Genomic DNA, 18582 nt, shown 5'->3' with positions numbered 1-18582 from the left:
GCACCAGCGATGGGGACTTTTCATATTAGTCTATGGGCCTGATTCTCCAGTGCCTGGAACCTATGCAATCATTAACACCTGTGCAAAGTGCATGTAAAATGCTACTACTCTGGCTTGGTAGCATTTTATAGCCACTTGGCACTTGCCATACACATGGCAACTATACAAGGTGCAAGGCAGAGGAGACTGAGGTCAGAGATCTAATTAATCAGTGAAATACCTACTCAGTTCAGAATTTCTCAAGTAGCAACACACTGTGTAGAAAAACCCTAGAAAACCATAAACCCATCACTGGAGAAAAAGAATGATCTAGGAAGAACCATCCTTGACATTATTGAGCAAGAAGGTGGGTCTGGTACAGAGAAACTCTGAAACCCCAGTTTTACAGACAGAAATAAATTCCATTCCCTTACCCAATCCTATATGACTACTACTATTCCTATGCCTATCTCCTATTTATCATTCAGTGTGTTCTATTTTTAGGTCTCCTTAATCCTCCTCCTGTCTTCTCTTTTTTTAGTCCAGACTGATAACTGTTTCCTGGAACATGAGCTGAGATGATTCCAAATATTATTTTAGTGCGCCTGAAATTAAGGTAAGATATTTTTAGCTGTTTTTACTTATTTATCTTTTTGGACTATTTTTATGGGCTTTGTTTTATCCTGTTTAATGTTTTCCAATTCCTCTATCTTTACATTTCTTCCAGCCAATCAGCTCTAATTTTATGTCTTCCTTATTGTTTTTTATAATCGTGCTTGAGCATTGCTCTCAAATCCACATGTTGTAATTTCTCTTGGACACACTGTGCCCTCTGCAGTTTAGTGTGGCTCAAAATCCAAATCTTTTTTCCTCAGCCCCCTTATAAACAGTATGGGGAACATTTTCAAAGGCATAAATGGCAGTTAGGTACCCAGCTCCCATGGAAAGTCAGTGAGAGGTAGGAGCCTAACTACCATGAGTGCCTTTGAAAGTCTCCCACTATGGGCTCAAACCTGCCCTTGATTGTGCAAGTGTGAAGGAGGGGAAAGGGTGGAGGTAGGCATGACTAAGGGAGGAGGCGGCATCCTGCTGGTAGCTAATAATAATACCTAGATCTTTCATCCATAGTCCTCAAAGCGCTTTACAAAGAAACACTGGAATGCGTTACCTAGGGAGGTGGTAGAATCTCCTTCCTTAGAAGTTTTTTAAGCTCAGGCTTGACAAAGCCCTGGCTGGGATGATTTAATTGGGGATTGGTCCTGCTTTGAGCAGGGGGCTGGACTAGATGACCTCCTGAGGTCCCTTCCAACCCTAATATTCTATGATTCTATGAATGTCAGTATTGTTCCCATTTTGCAGATGGGGAAACTGAGGCACAGAGTGGTGAAATGATTTGCCCACTATCATCTAGCAAGCCAGTAGCAGGAATAGAACCCAGAGTCCTAATCCTGTGATCTAGCCACTAGACTACACTGCCTCCTTATATCTAAGATATGAACCACAACAATTCAGGGATGCAATCTGCTGTTAAAAAGAGTGGGGTTAGGCAATATCTGCTGAACATGTATGCTCCTACTCCAAGGAACAGTATCAAGTACACCAGCACCATAGTGCATAGTGGTAATCATCAGGGACATATTTTGTTCTGAGATTGCAAAATGTCTCTTGTTGAAATGCAGCTGGCTACAAGCTGCTATAGATGCTATATGGAAGTTTATTGCTCAAGAGCTTATGATCAGGAGTAAATCAGGAAAAATTCCACTAAGTCAATGGAGATACACCAGCATAAAACAGAGGAGAATTAGGCCTAACGATTTTTTCTATGTGGGACTACATATATGCTACAAACCTCTCTCTTCATCCTTAGCAGAAAACATATACATGACCTAGGCAATCCCCTTTCAGCATGCTGTACTGTTTCTGGGATGGGTGGGTCTTCCCAACAGCTTTTCTAAACAGCTCTCAGATTACAAGAAATTGACAGCATTCTCTAAATTACCATTTGTTTGTTCAGCTGAATTTAGACCAGATCCCAGAGACCACAGCAATGCCATAGAATTAGCTGCTCACTTATTATAGAATATCAGGGTTAGAAGGGACCTCAGGAGGTCATCTAGTCCAACCCCCTGCTCAAAGCAGGACTAATCCCCAACTAAATCCATCCCAGCCAGGGCTTTGTCAAGCCTGACTTTACAAACCTCAAAAGGAAGGAGATTCCACCACCTCCTCAGGTAACGCATTCCAGTGCTTCACCACCCTCCCAGTGAAAAAGTTTTTCCTTCTATCCAACCTAAATCTCCCCCACTGCAACTTGAGACCATTACTCCTTGTTCTGTCATCTGCTACCACTGAGAACAATCTAGATCCATCTTCTTTGGAACCCCCTTTCAGGTAGTTGAAAGCAGCTATCAAATCCCCCCTCATTCTTCTCTTCTGCAGACGAAACAATCCCAGTTCACTCATAAGTCATGTGTTCCAGTCCCCTAATCATTTTTGTTGCCCTCTGCTGGATGCTTTCCAATTTTTTCACATCCTTCTTGTAGTGTGGGGCCCAAAACTGGACACAGTACTCCAGATGAGGCCTCACCAATGTCGAATAGAGGGGAACGGTCACATCCCTCGATCTGCTGGCGATGCCCCTACTTATACAGGCCAAAATGCCATTGGCCTTCTTGGCAACAGGGGCACACTGTTGACTCATATTCAGCTTCTCGTCCACTGTAACCCCAGGTCCTTTTCTGCAGAACTGCTGCCTAGCCATTCAGTCCCTAGTCTGTAGCGGTGCAATGGGATTCTTCCGTCCTAAGTGCAGGACTCTGCGCTTGTCCTTGTTGAACCTCATCAGATTTCTTTTTGCCCAATCCTCTCATTTGTCTAGGTCCCTCTGTAGCCTATACCTACCTTCCAGCATATCTACCTCTCCTCCCAGTTTAGTGTCATCTGCAAACTTGCTGAGGGTGCAATCCACACCATCCTCCAGATCATTTATGAAGATATTGAACAAAACCTGCCCCAGGACTGACCCTTGGGGCACTCCACTTGATACCGGCTGCCAACTAGACATGGAGCCATTGATCACTACCCGTTGAGCCCGACGATCTAGCCAGCTTTCTATCCACCTTATAGTCCATTCATCCAGCCCATACTTCTTTAACTTGCTGGCATGAATACCATGGGAGACCGTATCAAAAGCTTTGCTAAAGTCAAGAAATAACACGTCCACTGCTTTCACCTCATCCACAGAGCCAGTTATCTCATCATAGAAGGCAATTAGATTAGTCCGGCATGACTTTCCTTTGGTGAATCCATGCTGACTGTTCCTGATCACTTTCCTCTCCTCTAAGTGCTTCAGAATTGATATCCACAAGATGATGCTGGATAGCTAGTATCCAGAGAGAAAGAGACAGATACAGGACAAGAAGCTTCATTGCCAATGTCTAGATGTCCTTATTCACATTTGAGATGAACTGAGGAAGGTGATACAGAAGGTCTTCTATTCAAGAAAGTCAGTTTCCCAACAACTGGGCTTCACTGAGAAGCAATGTGGTTTACAGGATCAAGCACAGGCCATGGGACGAGGACTGTAATTTTGTAATCTGGGCTTTACCACTAATTGACTGTGTCGTTTAGCAAATTACATAGGACCTGATTCACTATGACTCAGCACCTTGTAGGGTAATTCACAGCAATGTGTAACGTGGACATGTAACACTACCAAGCCAGAATGGTAGCATTTTACACCTATTTTGCCCTGGTATAAGTCACTACACTAGGTGCAGGGGAATAGTGAATCAGGCCTTGCTATCTTAACCAAGGATGTAGTAAATTCAAGATAAGAAATAATAATACCGTCTATCTAGTAAATCTCAAAGAGCTTTATGAAGAAGTACACATTATAATCCCTCTTTTACTGGGAAACTAAAGCACAGACAGCTGAAGTGACTTGCCCAAGGTCACCCATCAGGGAGTGGCAGAGACAGGAATAGAATCCAAGTTCCCCAGTCTACTGGTCTATCCACAAGGCCATTTAGGAATTTCTAGTTCTAAGTCCGATGCTGATCTTCTAGGTCACTCAGGCAATATTGACTCTGGCTTTTTTCTCTCTTTTTGTCTTAGTTTCCCTAGCTGCATAAAGGAATAGTACTACAATTGGCTTACGTTGCAAAGTATTGTGAGAAATAGTGTTTGTATAGTGCTTTGAAAAGTGTTTGTGTGTCTTGACCAGAGCTGCATGTTGCTGTGAAGTGATGTTACTGTTAAAAAACAAAGTCCTGATGCACTGAAATTACAATGCCAGTTTTAATTCAATGAGTAGCCTTTTTGACTTGTATACATTTGTTGTAAAATCCTAATAAAAGTAATGTAAACAGCCCCTGCTCTGAATGCTATTATTATCTTAAAACTAAATTTAAGGAGAATCTTCAGAAAACTGGCAGAACATCCAAATACTTTACCCTGTGCTTGCTTCACATAATAACAAAGTTTTGATTCACTCCCTTTCTTTCAAAACCTGCATTAACTATGATTACTGTGTTACTCTGCCAAGAACCATAAAAAAAGACTTTGGATAAAAGACTCTTTAACCATTTAATCCATGGAATAGCAGCTTGGAATTTGCATGCATACATGTACAGATCAGGTTGGCTATATATTCTACTCTGAACAAACCATACTTTGGGCAAAATCTTCTTGACATGAGTTCCTGTGAATCTCTGTTCACCAACAAGTCTGAACATCTCATCTAAAACCTTCCCATGCCTATGTTTATTGTGTTTTGTGTGTGCTTGCACTATGGGTGTTGTAGTTCTGGCTGTAGAAAGGATTTAGGACAGTGGCATTTCCCTTTCAACGAGTTACTGTTCAATCAGTCTGTACTCTGATGCCTGTGGGCTTGGGACAAGGTACTTTTTCTAGTTGTGACACTCAAGTATATTGATTTTACACATAGCATCATAACTGGGTCCAGCCATGTGTGAAGTAGAGCTGGGCAGGAAATATTTTTTCCCACTGTGGGAATGTTTGAGATTTCAAAACCGTTTCTATTCCACATCAGGATGCAACTGAGGCGTTTTCAAAATTTTCACAAAAAACCGAGAGACCCACCCCAGGATGGGTGGTTAGGACGCTCACACGGGATATGGGAAACCTCAGTTCAAGTTGTTGCTCCAAAACAGGAAGAGCAGAGACCTGAACACAGCTCTCCCAGAGCACAGGTGAAGGCCTTAACCACTAAGCTATTGGCTATTCTAGAGCAGTAACTCTCAGCCTTTCCAGGCTACTGTGTCCCTTTCAGGAGTCTGACTTGTCTTGAGTACCCGCAAAATTCACCTCACTTAAAAACAACTTGCTTACACAATCAGACATAAAAATACAACAGTGCCAAGGCACACTAGTACTGAAAAATTGCTTATGTTTTAATTTTTACCATACAATTATAAAATACATCAATTGGAATATAAATATTGTACTTACATTTCAGTGTATAGTATTTAGAGCAGTATAAACAAGTCATTGTCTGTAGGAAATTTTCGTTTGTACTGACTTCACTAGTGATTTTTATGTAGCCTGTTATAAAACTAGGCAAATATCTAGATGAGTTGATGTATACCCTGGAAGACCTCTGTGTAACCTCAGGGGTACATGTACCCCTGGTTGAGAACCACTGTTCTAGGGGACAGGTGGGGTGGTTGTGCTATGGAGGAGTTTCTTTCACTTTCATTTTTGACTGGAAATTTCAGCCTAGACCTGAGAAACCCAAAAGCCAGTAGGAGAACACTTCAATCTTCCTGGACAGTCTATAACAGATTTGAAAGTAGCTATCCTTGAACAAAAAAACTTCAGAAACAGACTTCAAAGAGAAACTACAGAACTAAAATTCATTTGCAAATTTAACTCCATTAATTTGGGCTTGAATAGGGACTGGCAGTGGTGGCTCATTATAAAAGTAGCTTTGCTTCTCCTGGAATTGACACCTTCTCATCAATTATTGGGAGTGGACTACATCCACCCTGATCGAATTGGCCCTGTCAACACTGGTTCTCCACTTGTGAGGTAACTCCCTTCTCATCATGTGTCATTATATAATGCCTGCATCTGTAATTTTCACTCCATGCATCTGAAGAAGTGGGTTTTTTACCCACGAAAGCTTATGCCCTGTTAGTCTTTAACGTGCCAGCGGACTCCTTGTTGTCTTCCTAACAAAAGTTTCATCAAAACCAACCCTTTCCTGCAAAAACTTTCAGTTTCAACAAATTGGTGTTTTTTGACCAAAAAGCCCAAAAAACATTTTGTCAAAAAATTACCACCCAGCTGGAATCAGATGCTCTGGTATGTGTATGCTTATATGACAGGCGCTAGATCAGAGGTGTCAAGCTCATTTTGGAGGAGAGGGACAACTTCCATATTTAATCATGGTTTGTGGACTAGGTTATAAACTCAGGACTAAGTACTCCGCACAATATACAGTGAAATATACGGAAGTTTTCACAGAGATCAAGAAAAGAATGAGGTTTTTATATTGTAACTAAATGTTTAGTTTAGTTATTTATTATTTGTTCAGCTCTTAGTGGGAATATCTGCCCTTTTTGGGGAACTGCTATTTCAGCCCTTTGTTTTTTTAACTTCTCCATCCTCCTTTCCCTGTACCTCTCCCCATTCCCTGTTATGGTGAGTTTCATCTGTTGTTTTCTCTGCATTTCCTTCCCCATAGTAACTCCTAGCCTAGTGTACTTCACTCCCACCTCCTACTCCCATTCCATCTGCTAAAATGATCAGCAAGAAAATATTTATGTTGACACTCAATTGTCATCATTAGAGATGTTACTCCACTAAGATTAATACCAAAGGGGGGAGTTTGCTCCATTTCATTGTTTTAGGCTGATTGCCGACTCGGGCAGATACCACTGTGTCAGTTATAGCTGGTTCTCATTTGTAAGGTTCTCTCTGCAGAGGTTTGGAAGAGTCTCTTCACCATAGGCAGGTCTTTCAAGGCAAAGCCTTCCATAGCAGCCTTTTCTCATTTGTCACCCCATGCTGACAGCCTCGCTGGCACTTAGCTTGTCTGCCTTATCCTGTGGCTCAACCCTCTGGCCAGGTCACTGTTAGTCCCACCCCTTCTGGGATAAACTGAGTCCAACAACACAGCGCCACACCAGAGCTTCAGCCCAACTTCAGGAGTTGTAGGCTTTCAAGTCCTTGGCTCCAGGGTCCTTGCACCACCACCCTAGTCGGGGCTCCAGTCCAGGGACCCTGTATGAATGGAGAAGGTCTGTTTAGTCAGCTCCTCTGCTGTATCCCTTGGCTGCTTCCTACCATGGCCTGCAACTAGGCTTTTCCTAAAGTCTCTTTCCAGGCTGAGTGTTCCGTAGATCCCAATAAGGGAAACCACACTAGTTATGGAGAACAAAAGGTCCCACACCAGACGTATCTACCCCAAGGGGGCTCTGACATTTAGGAATCTCTGGTTAGACTCTGGCCCCAGAGGCCTTCCTTCACAGGACTAACTCAAGAGGTCCACTCCCTCTCCCAATCAGCCTCTACTGAGATGGGCTTTTCCTCTTTTAACTCCTCCTTCCAAGTTTGATACCTCACCCAGGTGTAATGGGGTGGGCTTGAATGGGCCCACAGACACTCATTAATCCCTTCTTAGTCAGTGTGGGATCTGTATACCCCATCACAGATGTTGGGTTATGTCCATTTTGTATGTTTTGTATAATTTCAGGAACCCATATTGGTTCCCAAAATGGAATTTATGCCCACGCGACCCAGCTGATCACAGTTTTCCCACCTTTTATTTCTCCTCAGAAGTGGTAAACAACTTCTGGATAAAACTGGGGTTTTTTACTGCCTTTTCCATGGGGTTTCCCAGAAGGGGTTTCCTGCTCCTTCTACGGAGTTTCCCGGGCAAGGTTAGATAAGTCTGTCCCGAGCACTGCTCAGAGGCTGTCCATCCGAGTGACAGCAAGGGACTATCACAGGTCTGACTTGCACTTACCTACCCATCCTAGTGGTAGAGGGGGCTAGGGTTTTCTTTTCAAAGCTCTGCCTCCACTTGGATGTGCATTTGCCATCACCTGCAAGGAGAAGAGAAGGACAGACAGCCACATCCCACTTACCATCATCCATCTGCAGCTGCTGTCCCCCGACATACCATCTACTCTTCTTCAGATCCAGAGAAACACCAAGGGACTCCCTGGAGCTCCTCTCCGATGGCTTTCAACTAGCCGGAGGATTGAGGTCCCAGACAACAATCGAAACTTAATCTATAGAAGAAGGTTTCTATTGAGGGGTTTACTTACCTGTTTATAGGGTTTGTTTTGAGGAATCACTGTATTGCATAATTTTACTGTTTACTCCCTCCTTTTCTTTGGCCTATTCATTGTACACCAATTCTTCATTACACTTTAGTTATTTTTCACCTTATCCCAACTGACTCTTTGTTATTTGAGGTGGAAGGGACCCTTTATGGGAAAATCAAATCTACCAGTTGACAGACGCTGGACAGGGAGGGTCCAATCTAAGGAAACAGGAAGCATATATTTCTTTGTCTTTCTGTCCTTTCCTCTAACACAGAGGGACAGAAACTTTTTTTTAAATGCAAGCTGAGACTCTGCACAATCTGGATCTATCAGGCAGGCCACATAAATACACCTTATTTATGGGCCATATATTTGATACCCCTCCTCTAAAAGTTTCAGTCTTCAAACTTTAGTTTGTCTTTGGCTCCAGATAGCCATTCTTTCAAATGGTTGATTTCCCTATCATGTATATCTTCCATAAACAAAAACCTCAATTAAAAAAGATTAAGGCTGCATATGTGTGACAGTCCCTCCAACACAAACTCTAAGCCCTCGTCTACACTATGAGGTTAGGTTGAATTTAGCCACGTTAGGTAGCTTTTATAAGCAATGCGGCTACACAACCAACCCTGTTCCGTCGACCTAAAGGGCTCTTAAAATCAACTGCTGTACTCCTCCCCGACGAGGGGAATAGTGCTAAAATCCACCTTCTTGGGTCGAATTTGGGGTAGTGCAGATGCAGTGTTATGCAATTCAATGGTATTGGCCTCCGGGAGCCATCCCAGAGTGCTCCAATGTGACTACTCTGGACAGCACTTTCAACCCTGATGCACTAGCCAGGTACACAGGAAAAGCCCAGGGAACTTTTGAATTTCATTTCCTGTTTGGTCAGCATGGCGAGCTTAGCAGCACAGGTGACCATGCAGTCCCAGAATTGCAAATGAGCTCCAGCATGGAGCGAACAGGAGATACTGCTGATTGCTGTATGCGGAGAAGAATCTGTGCAGGCAGAACTCTGATCAAAAAGAAGAAATGCTAATATATATGCCAAAATCACACAGGGAATGGTGGAGAGAGGCTACACCAGGGACATAGAGCAGTGCCGCGTGAAAGTTAAGGATCTCAGACAAGTGTACTACAAGACAAAGGAGTCTCACGCAACACAGAGGAGGATTTTGTGGATGAGGAAGAGGAGGAGGAGGAGAATGCGCAGCAGGCAAGCGGAGAATCCGTTCTCCTCAGCAGCCAGGACCTTTTCATCACCCTGGAGCCAATACCCTCCCAAGGCAGGTTCCCGGACCCTGACGGCAGAGAAGGTACTTCTGGTGAGTGCACATTTGTAATGACACTACAGGGGTTAAAAGCAATGGTGTTTAATGTTTCATTTGCCCTGAACAATTGGGATGCATTCGCGGCCAGTACAGTTACTGGAAAAGTCTTTTAATGTGTCTGGGGATGGAGCGGAATCTTCCAGGGACATCTCCATGAAGCTCTCCTGGAGGTACTCTGAAAGCCTTTGCAGAAAGTTTCTGCGGAAGGCTGCCTTATTTCGTCCTCCACAGTAGGACACTTTACCACACCAAGCCAGTAGCAAGTAGTCTGGAATCATTGCAGCACAAGGCATGGTAGCAAATGGTCCTGGGTTTTGGTCGCATTCATGCAACTTTCGGTCTTTATCTTTCTCTGTCAGCCTCAGGAGAGTGATATCATTCATGGTCACCTGGTTGAAATAGGGGAATTTTTGTAAGGGAACAGTAAAAGGACCCCATTCATGCTGGGCTGTTTGTGCTTGGCTAAAAGGGATCATCCCGGAGATGATCACGTGGTGGGGGGAGAGGTGTGCTGCACATCCAACCCAAAACTGCAGCCCCTCCTTTTAAACAGCAAACCCAACTGGCATTGCTTGCTATGGGAAAGGAGAGTGCTGCAGTTTGAAATCATTCCCACATGTTATGAAGGTGGAAGAAGCCAACCCCATGTACCTTTTGGCTTACCATGGCTGCCTAAAAACCGAAAAATTCTGTTGGCCAGCCATGTGTGATGTGTCACCATACTGGCAGGTGCTCAATATAAAAGGCAAAATGTGACCTTGTACCTAAAGCACATGTGCTGTCTGCTGTGAATTGCTTGACTCACTGTGAAAGAGTCTCTCTTTTGTTCTCAGAAATGTATCTTCTTAAATTTTACTCTCCCTTTTTATCTCCCCTGCAGGAGCAAATGTTTCGATGCTCCCTGAATTAACTCTGTCCCTGAGATTATCGCAGATCAGAAGGCGAAAAAAACACACTTGCGATGACATGTTTTCCAAGCTCCTGCAGTCCTCCTGCACTGTTAGGGCACAGCTAAATGTATGGACACATTCAGTGACAGAGGCCAGGAAAGCATTCAGTGAGCATGATCAGAACACGCAGGAGGAGATGCTGAGGCTAATGGGGGAGCAAACGGACATGATCAGGCATCTGGTGGAGCTGCAGGAAAGGCAACAAGAGCACAGACTGCCACTGCATCCATTGTATAACCACCTGCCCTCCTCGCCAAGTTCCATATCCTCCTCACCCAGATGCCCAAGAACGTGGCGGGGAGGCTCCAGGCACCCAGCCACTCCACTCCAGAGGATGGCCCAAGTAACAAAGCCGTTATTCAAACAGCTTTGATTTGTAGTGTGGCTACAATAAGCAATGTGGCCTTGTCCTTCCCTCCTGCCCCACCCCACCCAGGCTACCTTGTCAGTGATCTCCCTTTTTTAAAAATAAATAAAGAATGCATGGATTCAAAACAATAGGGACTTTATTTCCTTTGCCAGCTGTGGTCAAAGGGGGGAGGAGGACTGGTTTACAGGGAAGAATCAGGACTGGTTTACAGGGAAGTAAATTCAACAAAGGAGGAGGGTTTGCAGCAAGGAGAAACACACACAATGTCACACCGTAGCCTGGCCAGTCATGAAACTGTTTTTCAAAGCCTCTCTGATGTGCAGCGCGCCTAGCTGTGCTCTTCTAATTGCTCTGGTCTCAGGCTGTGCAAAACTGGCCGCCAGGCAATTTGCCTCAACCTCCCACCCCACCATAAACGTCTCCCCCTTACTCTCACAGATATTATGGAGCACACAGCAAGCAGCAATAACTATGGGAATATTGGTTGTGCTGAGGTCTAACCTAGTCAGCAAACAGCGCCAGCGAGCTTTTAAACATCCAAAGTGACATTCTGCACTTGCGCAGCCTATAGTTGAACTGCTCCTTACTACTATCCAGGCTGCCTGTGTACGGCTTCATGAGCCATGGGTGCAAGGGGTAGGCTGGGTCCCCAAGGATAACTATTGGCATTTCAACATCCCCAACGGTAATTTTCTGGTCTGGGAAGTAAGTCCCTTCTTGCACTGTTTGAAGAGCCCAGAGATCCTAAAAATGTGAGTGTCATGCACCTTTCACCACATTGATGTCGGTGAAACGGCCCTTGTGATCCATCAGGGCTTGCAGCACCATTGAGAAGTACCCCTTGCGGTTTACGTATTGGTTGGCAAGGTGGTCCGGTGCCAAGATAAGGATATGCGTTCTGTCTATTGCCCCACCACAGTTAGGGAACCCCATTGCAGCAAAGCCATGACCTGCACATTTCCCAGAGTCACTACCCTTGCTAGCAGAAGGTCACTGATTGCCTTGGCTACTTGGATCACAGCAGCCCCCATGATAGATTTGCCCACTCCAAATTGATTCCCGACTGACCGTAGCAGTCAAGCATTGCAAGCTTCCACAGGGCTATCGCCATTCGCTTCTCAACTGTCAGGGCAGGTCTCATCTGGGTATTCCTGTGCTTCAGGGCCGGGGAAAGCAACTCAGAAAGTTCCATGAAAGTGGCCTTACGCATGCGAAAGTTTCGCAGCTACTGGGAATCATGCCATACCTGCAACACTATGCAGTCCCACCAGTCTGTGCTTGTTTGCTGGGCCCAGAATCGGTGTTTCACTGTATCAACCTGCCCCACTGATGCCATGATGTCCCAATTGCCACATCCCATGCTTTCAGTAATGTCTGTGTCCATGTCCTCCTCACAATTGTCCTCGTGCTGGCATCTCCTAGCCAGGTTCTGCACATACTGCAGGATAATGCGCAAGGTGTTTACAATGCTCACAACAGCAGAGCTGAGTGGGCTCCATGCTTGCTGTGCTATTGCGTCTGCACGGGTAACCCAGGAAAAAAGGTGCAAAACAATTGTTTGCTGTTGCTTTCAAGGAGGGAGGGAGAGAGAGAGGGGAGACTGATGACATGTACCCAAAACCACCTGCAACAATGTTTTTGCCCCATCAGGCATTGGGAGCTTAAGCCAAAATTCCAATGGGCAGCGGGGACTGTGGGATAGCTACCCACAGTGCACCAATCCGTGAGTCGATGCTAGCCTTGGTATTGAAGACACAGTCTGCCAACCTACTGCGCTTAGTGGGGACATACACAATCAACTGTATAAAATCGCTTTCTAAAGATCGACTTCTATAAAATCGACCTAATTTCGTAGTGTAGATATACCCTAAGAAGCAAGAAAATTCCTTGCTCTGGGACATCTCTTAAACTGCAGCCTATTGCCCACACAGAACATTTCCATTGAGAGTAACAGACTCCATATTTTCACAAGGAGCTTCCTTCAATCTCCAACAGTTAGGAAACACACTACACATTAATCTCCCACACAGTATGACACGAAGCTTTAATTATAACTTTAGTGACATTAACAACTATCAGGGTTGAGATATGTGTACACATTAAGTGTGTAATGTGTTTCTGGAAGAAACATAAGGTCATAATTAAGATGTATATCTATTTGGCCACCATTTATTCAGAAGGTGTGTACTGAATTTTCTCTTCTGACTCTGAGGGCTGTATTATGTCCAGCACTACATGTGTGCACAAGGGGAGGAAGACACAAGGAACCTTCCTCCTTATATATGCCCTTGTGCCAGTGTAACATGCTGGTGAGCATGTGTTCTAGAACCTCTTCTGTGCTGAATCTATATAAGATAAGTCTGCTATAGCCACACATAGTGAGGCTTGGATCTCTAGCTCAAGGTGTAGCTCTTCATGCTTTTAATCCTGAAGGTCCCCAGTTCAATCAAGAGGGCAACCCTCATGCAAGGGTAGGGCACAATCTGTGCTTGTCTGATGCAAGGCTGGCATTAGGATTAGCCTCCCAAAACTAGAATAGTATTCTATTACGTCCAGATTACATCCCCCCATACAGCAGAGTGAGCTTTGCCTTAAGAGTAGCTGGAGCTCTGGGAGTCACTGTGGCTATGTTAGGCTCAATGCCTCTGGGAGTTGATACATTTTCATCAGACCTACAAAGTGGGACTGTGCATTAAAGAGACACTAACCATTTTAATCAAATTCAAGGCAATATCTACATTTTCTCATGAAGATTTGTTGATTGCAGTTTAAGGTTATAAGTTTGTGATCATCTTTTAAATCTTGTGACTGAGAGAAAGTTTTTCTATTATATCTTATTTATATTTCAAAATTCTGCAGTGATGGAGACATTTTGCTTTTGTATGTGCCTTTAAATAAATGCAGTTTTTAAAAGTTTACATTGTGAGGGCTTCCCAGTTCCCCATCCACAGATAAAATAGGTTGGAAGGGGGGAAGAAAAACACTGTACATACTCTGAATTCCATTCACTCGGTCCGCTTGTTTCCCTGTCAACATCACGATAGCTCTTGGTAATTGTCCTTTCTGCAAAGTAATTTTTAATCAGCTCTTTGGCAATTTCACATAAATTATTTTCTCAAACCAAATTTCATCCCATGCTTACCTGAATGAATATTCACTCTCCGCTATCACTCTTTGAGGCCCTTTGATTTTCTCTTGTCTATAACAGATTGAAGTGCTTTCAGTACTTTGGCACAAAATGCATATGAACTGAAGCTGATTGGTTATTGGCGATCCCAGTGAAGCTGACTTTGTTTCAGCTGATCTGAGTTAGCACTCCCATAGTTTAACTTCAAATTTGGGATTAGAATGAGTATTAGAAGGTTTAAAAAACACTTTGGCAAACTTGGAGCATGTGCAGAAAAAAAAAAGCCTTAAACCAAACAGTTTCGGGTTATAGTGTGAACCACAAAGGATCTGTATTACTGATTCCCACATGCCCTGTTTCTTGACTTCTTATTAAGACCCATGTTAGTAGCAGTGCTTTAGTAGTATCCCAACATGAACCTAACTAGGAATGGGAGGTAAATGGATTTTTAAGTGAAACTTGCAAGGGCCAAGTTGACAGAATTTAATCTCTGGCAAATAACTTGCTGTAACTCTTCCTGTAAAGAAACACTTCATACAGCAACTTGATTCCAAAACTACTCTGCCATCTGCAAAGCCAAGGTCACTCAATGACTTTCTCTGATAACAACTAGAAGTTTTGGAGTGTAGACAAAACCAGAATGTCTGTACACAACATTTCATTATAAAATCAATTACAATGATTAAAAGAAAAAGTGATAATACATCAAATGTATCACACATTTTACCAGCTAAGAAACCCTGCTTATAGTGCCATATGGAAAGGTTTGTACAGTTATCTTTATTGATGGCAAAATGAGTTATTATCAGTCTTTAGAAATCTAAATTAACACCCACACGATGACATTAGACCAATTCATGACTGGACCTTGTCCCACTCGAGAAAGCCTTCTATTGTTCCTGGAATCATGCCATAGATCTTGGCCTCACTGGCTCTCCTTTCTTCTTTTATTACAAAAGGACAAAATGTTTAGGCCAGGCAGCTTTGATATTCATATGTAACCAACTCCGGTGGTTTTCTGTTTCATATAGTCAATTTCAGGTCTTCTCCACACCCTCCTTTCCCACAATAACACTTTGGTTTCTTTCTCCTCTCCCCTGACTTGTGTGAGTATTTACATACTTTATTTTTATGTTATCCTTGTGCCCACTAAATAGAACCTGATTCGTCTTTCATTTTGATTGATGTAATTTGTCTTGGTCAGTCCAAGTGAATGGATAATTCCTATATTTCTTATGTTTTTTGAGGCATGTTATCCCCTATTAAGGCCTGATTAATCTGCATAAATTAATTTTGATACTAAATTATCCATTCAAATGGCTAAAATTCTGTGGTAGGTGAAATATTTCTACCAATATTTAGTAAAAAATCAGCAGAATGAAGGGGGAAAATTGGATTTTTATCAGGGTTTAAAATACCAGGAATGGATGTTTTGCCAAAGTAGGCAATTTAATGTCCTGATAAGTTTTTGAAATAAAAGAGCTAATTTTGGGAAAATAAATATTTATGTGCTTTGAAAACAGCAAAGTCATCAGACCCAAGTCATTATGGGTCTAAACATTGTATCATTGAAGTCTAAGGCAGCTTTGCCATTGACTTCAGTGGGCACAGGATCAAGCCTTATTCGATACCACGTTCATTATTCTCTATTTTGTCTTATGCAATAGGCGTTTTGAATAGTTCCTTATCAATTTCTTCCACATTTGGTTTAATTATTTCTTAAACATAGTTTTCACCCAGTGAGTTATTGTCAATTAATTGAAAAGCATGGTATAAAGCCTTTTGTAGTGGGCAAATATTTTATGTATTTAGTCAGGGTCATGAATTAAATGGCCTTCTATGTTCTTAGTGGATGCAACTAATTCTTTTGTTGCCTATACAGCATTTCTACTTATAATGTGTGGACTCAGTCTCCATTTTCAAAGAAATATTCTGTAGGACTCAGAAGTGTTTCTGAACTGTAGTCATCAGAGGAATTTTGACTTTCATTTTTTTTCATGCCTTTAAAAAGAATTTAACCACATTATTGATTTTTCCCCAAGGACCAGATTCTGCCATCCTTACTCACACTGAGTAGTACCTTACTCAGCCCTTGTCTAAACTACAAAGTTTTGTCGACAAAAGGCAATGTTTGTCGACAAAACAGGTGATGCGTTCACACTGCAATGCGACTTTTGGCAGCAAAAATGCCATTTTGGTGGCAAAATAAAACCACCCCGACAAGAGACATAAGGCTTTTTGTGCAAAATTTTTGTTGATGAAGTGCCAGTGTAGACACTACTCTTGTTTTTATCACTTTAATTGGCGTCCAGGAGGTGTCCCACAATGTCCATCTTGACTGCTCCGGTCAGCAATTTGAACTCCACTGCCCTGCAGCCAGGTAAATAACCATCCACCCCTCCCCCTTAGAAGCCCCAGGAATTTTTGGAATTCCATGGCCTGTTTGCTCGGCATGGAGAAGTCTCATTGCATCTTCCCAGGTGATCATGGCAGGTTATCACAGCAAATGCTCTCCAGCTTGGATCACTGCAGAGTTGCTGGATCTGCTCAGTACTGGATATGGGAAGAGGAGTCTGTGCAGTCCCAGCTGTGCTTGAGCCATAGGAATTGGGATATCTATGGGCAGATTTCTCAAGGCTTGTGAGAAAAGGGCTATGATCAGGACACACTGCAGTGCAGAGTGAAGATAAAGGAGCTATGGCAGGCGTACCATAAGGCAAGGGAGGCAAACCATTGCTCTGGTGCTCACCTAAGACCTGCCGGTTCTATAAAGAGCTGGATGCTATACTCGGTAGCGACCCCACCTCCACTGCCAAGAGCCCCGTGGATACTTCGGCAGGCTTGGAGGCAGCGGAAGAGGACCTAACCCAGAGGATGAAGTCACTGATGATGAGGTGGAGTTAGACGATGATTTGGAGCTCCCGGAGGGGTCTCCCAGTGGGGCAGGCAGCCAGGAACTGTTCACCACTCCAGAGGTATATAGCCAGTCTCAGCAGTTGCTCTCTGGTGAGCAAGAAGCAGGAGAGGAGTTGCCTGGGAAGTGGCTGTGGTTTGTGTAGTGTGGAGGTGGGTTCAGGATATAGAAATGTAGAAGGCTGGCTGTGTTTCTGTGTGCAGGACATTTCCCTTTGTAGCTAATCTGTACAGCGGAACAGGGTGTTGATGAACACCGAGATCTCATGGGAATCCTCCAGAGAGATCTCCGGGAAAGTTTCCTGGACATACTTGGCAATCCTCTGCTGAAGGTTCCTTGGCAGAGCTGCTTTGTTTCTTCCCCCATTGTAGGAAATTTTCCCACGCCATTCGGCGATCGCTTGTGCAGGGACCAAAGCGGCACATACGTGAGCAGCATAGGGACCAGGGCAGAAGCCACAAGTGTGTAGATGTACCCTCTCTTCCCTTCTTACCCTCAGCAGTGACTCAGATATCTGCTACAATGACCTCCGCCTGTGGAATAGTGTGGGAGAATTTTAAGAATTTTTTTCCTAGTTGGCTATACTGCAACCATTGCAGAGTGCTCTTTTCCCCATGTAGCGCGCCCCCACTCCCAGCCACCACTCACCATGCTTTCAGTGTTTGCAGAGATGTGTGCTTGCCAAGGGTCAGTGAGAAAGTAATTGTTATGTTACCAGAGGTGTATTATATTGAAATGTTTCAATACTGTGCATGAACTTAACAACTGTGCTTCTGTGCACTGTTCCTTCTGCTTTGGCTGATGTGGCCTTCAGGAACACCCCACACGCACCGGCCGAGCATCTCAGCCAGATAAGAAAGTGCCCAGGACGGCACAAAGAAGACGTGTTCTGGGAAGTACTGCACTTCTCCAATGCAGAGAAAAGGGACGCAAGGAGTGGAAGGAAGCTGAAAGGCAGGACAGAAAAGAAAATCAGGTGTTTGTTAAGGACACTCCTGAGCAGATGATTATAGTAATGGAGGAGCAAACACAGATGCTGAAGTCCTTAATAATGCTGCCCTCTCCTGCAGCACATTCAGAACTCTTTTCCGTGTCCCCCCAAATTCCGCCCACACAGTCCTGTCTGCTTTCCGTGACTTCTCAGTCTCCCATTCACTCGACCCCCTCAGACAACTTTCAAAATGACAGCTGGACCTGCCCTTTCCTGGTACCTCCTTTCCTACCAAGCATCGTTTTGTGGGCATGTGTTGTTTCTTGTGCAATAAAAGCAAAGTTTTGGAATGGTAACTCATCTTTTTTGTTTCCTACAAATTGAGATAGCAAACACTACCAATACATACACAGGCAGTTTAATCATTTGCTTACCAAGCGGTCTGCCTCAACACTCCACCCCTGAGCAAAGCTTTCACCCTTAGTTTCACAAATAATGCAACATACAACACGCGACTATGACCAGGGGAATATTATCCTCATTAAGGTCTAACCTGCCATAAAGGCATCGGCAGCACACCTTTAATCTGCCAACGGCACATTTCACTGTCATCTGGCACCTATTCAGCCTGTAGTTGAATCACTCCTTACTGCTGTCCAGATTTCCCATGTAAAGTTTCATGA

The 18582-nt window shown here is 43.7% G+C and overlaps 1 long non-coding RNA gene across 1 annotated transcript; it reads left to right on the top strand.

Annotated features, from left to right (window-relative positions):
- The first annotated feature begins 526 nt into the window (after positions 1-526).
- LOC311516955 lies at positions 527-10991 on the top strand. Its single transcript, XR_014710537.1, has 3 exons — positions 527-595; positions 9338-9601; positions 10488-10991. It is a non-coding gene; the product is annotated as an uncharacterized lncRNA (long non-coding RNA).
- The last annotated feature ends 7591 nt before the right edge of the window (positions 10992-18582 follow it).

Source organism: Lepidochelys olivacea (assembly GCF_965140295.1).
Source record: "Lepidochelys olivacea isolate rLepOli2 genome assembly, chromosome: 2".
NCBI lineage: Eukaryota > Metazoa > Chordata > Testudines > Cheloniidae > Lepidochelys > Lepidochelys olivacea.
Note: the sequence above shows the minus strand (reverse complement) of the source record. Positions and strands in the feature narration are given on the sequence as shown.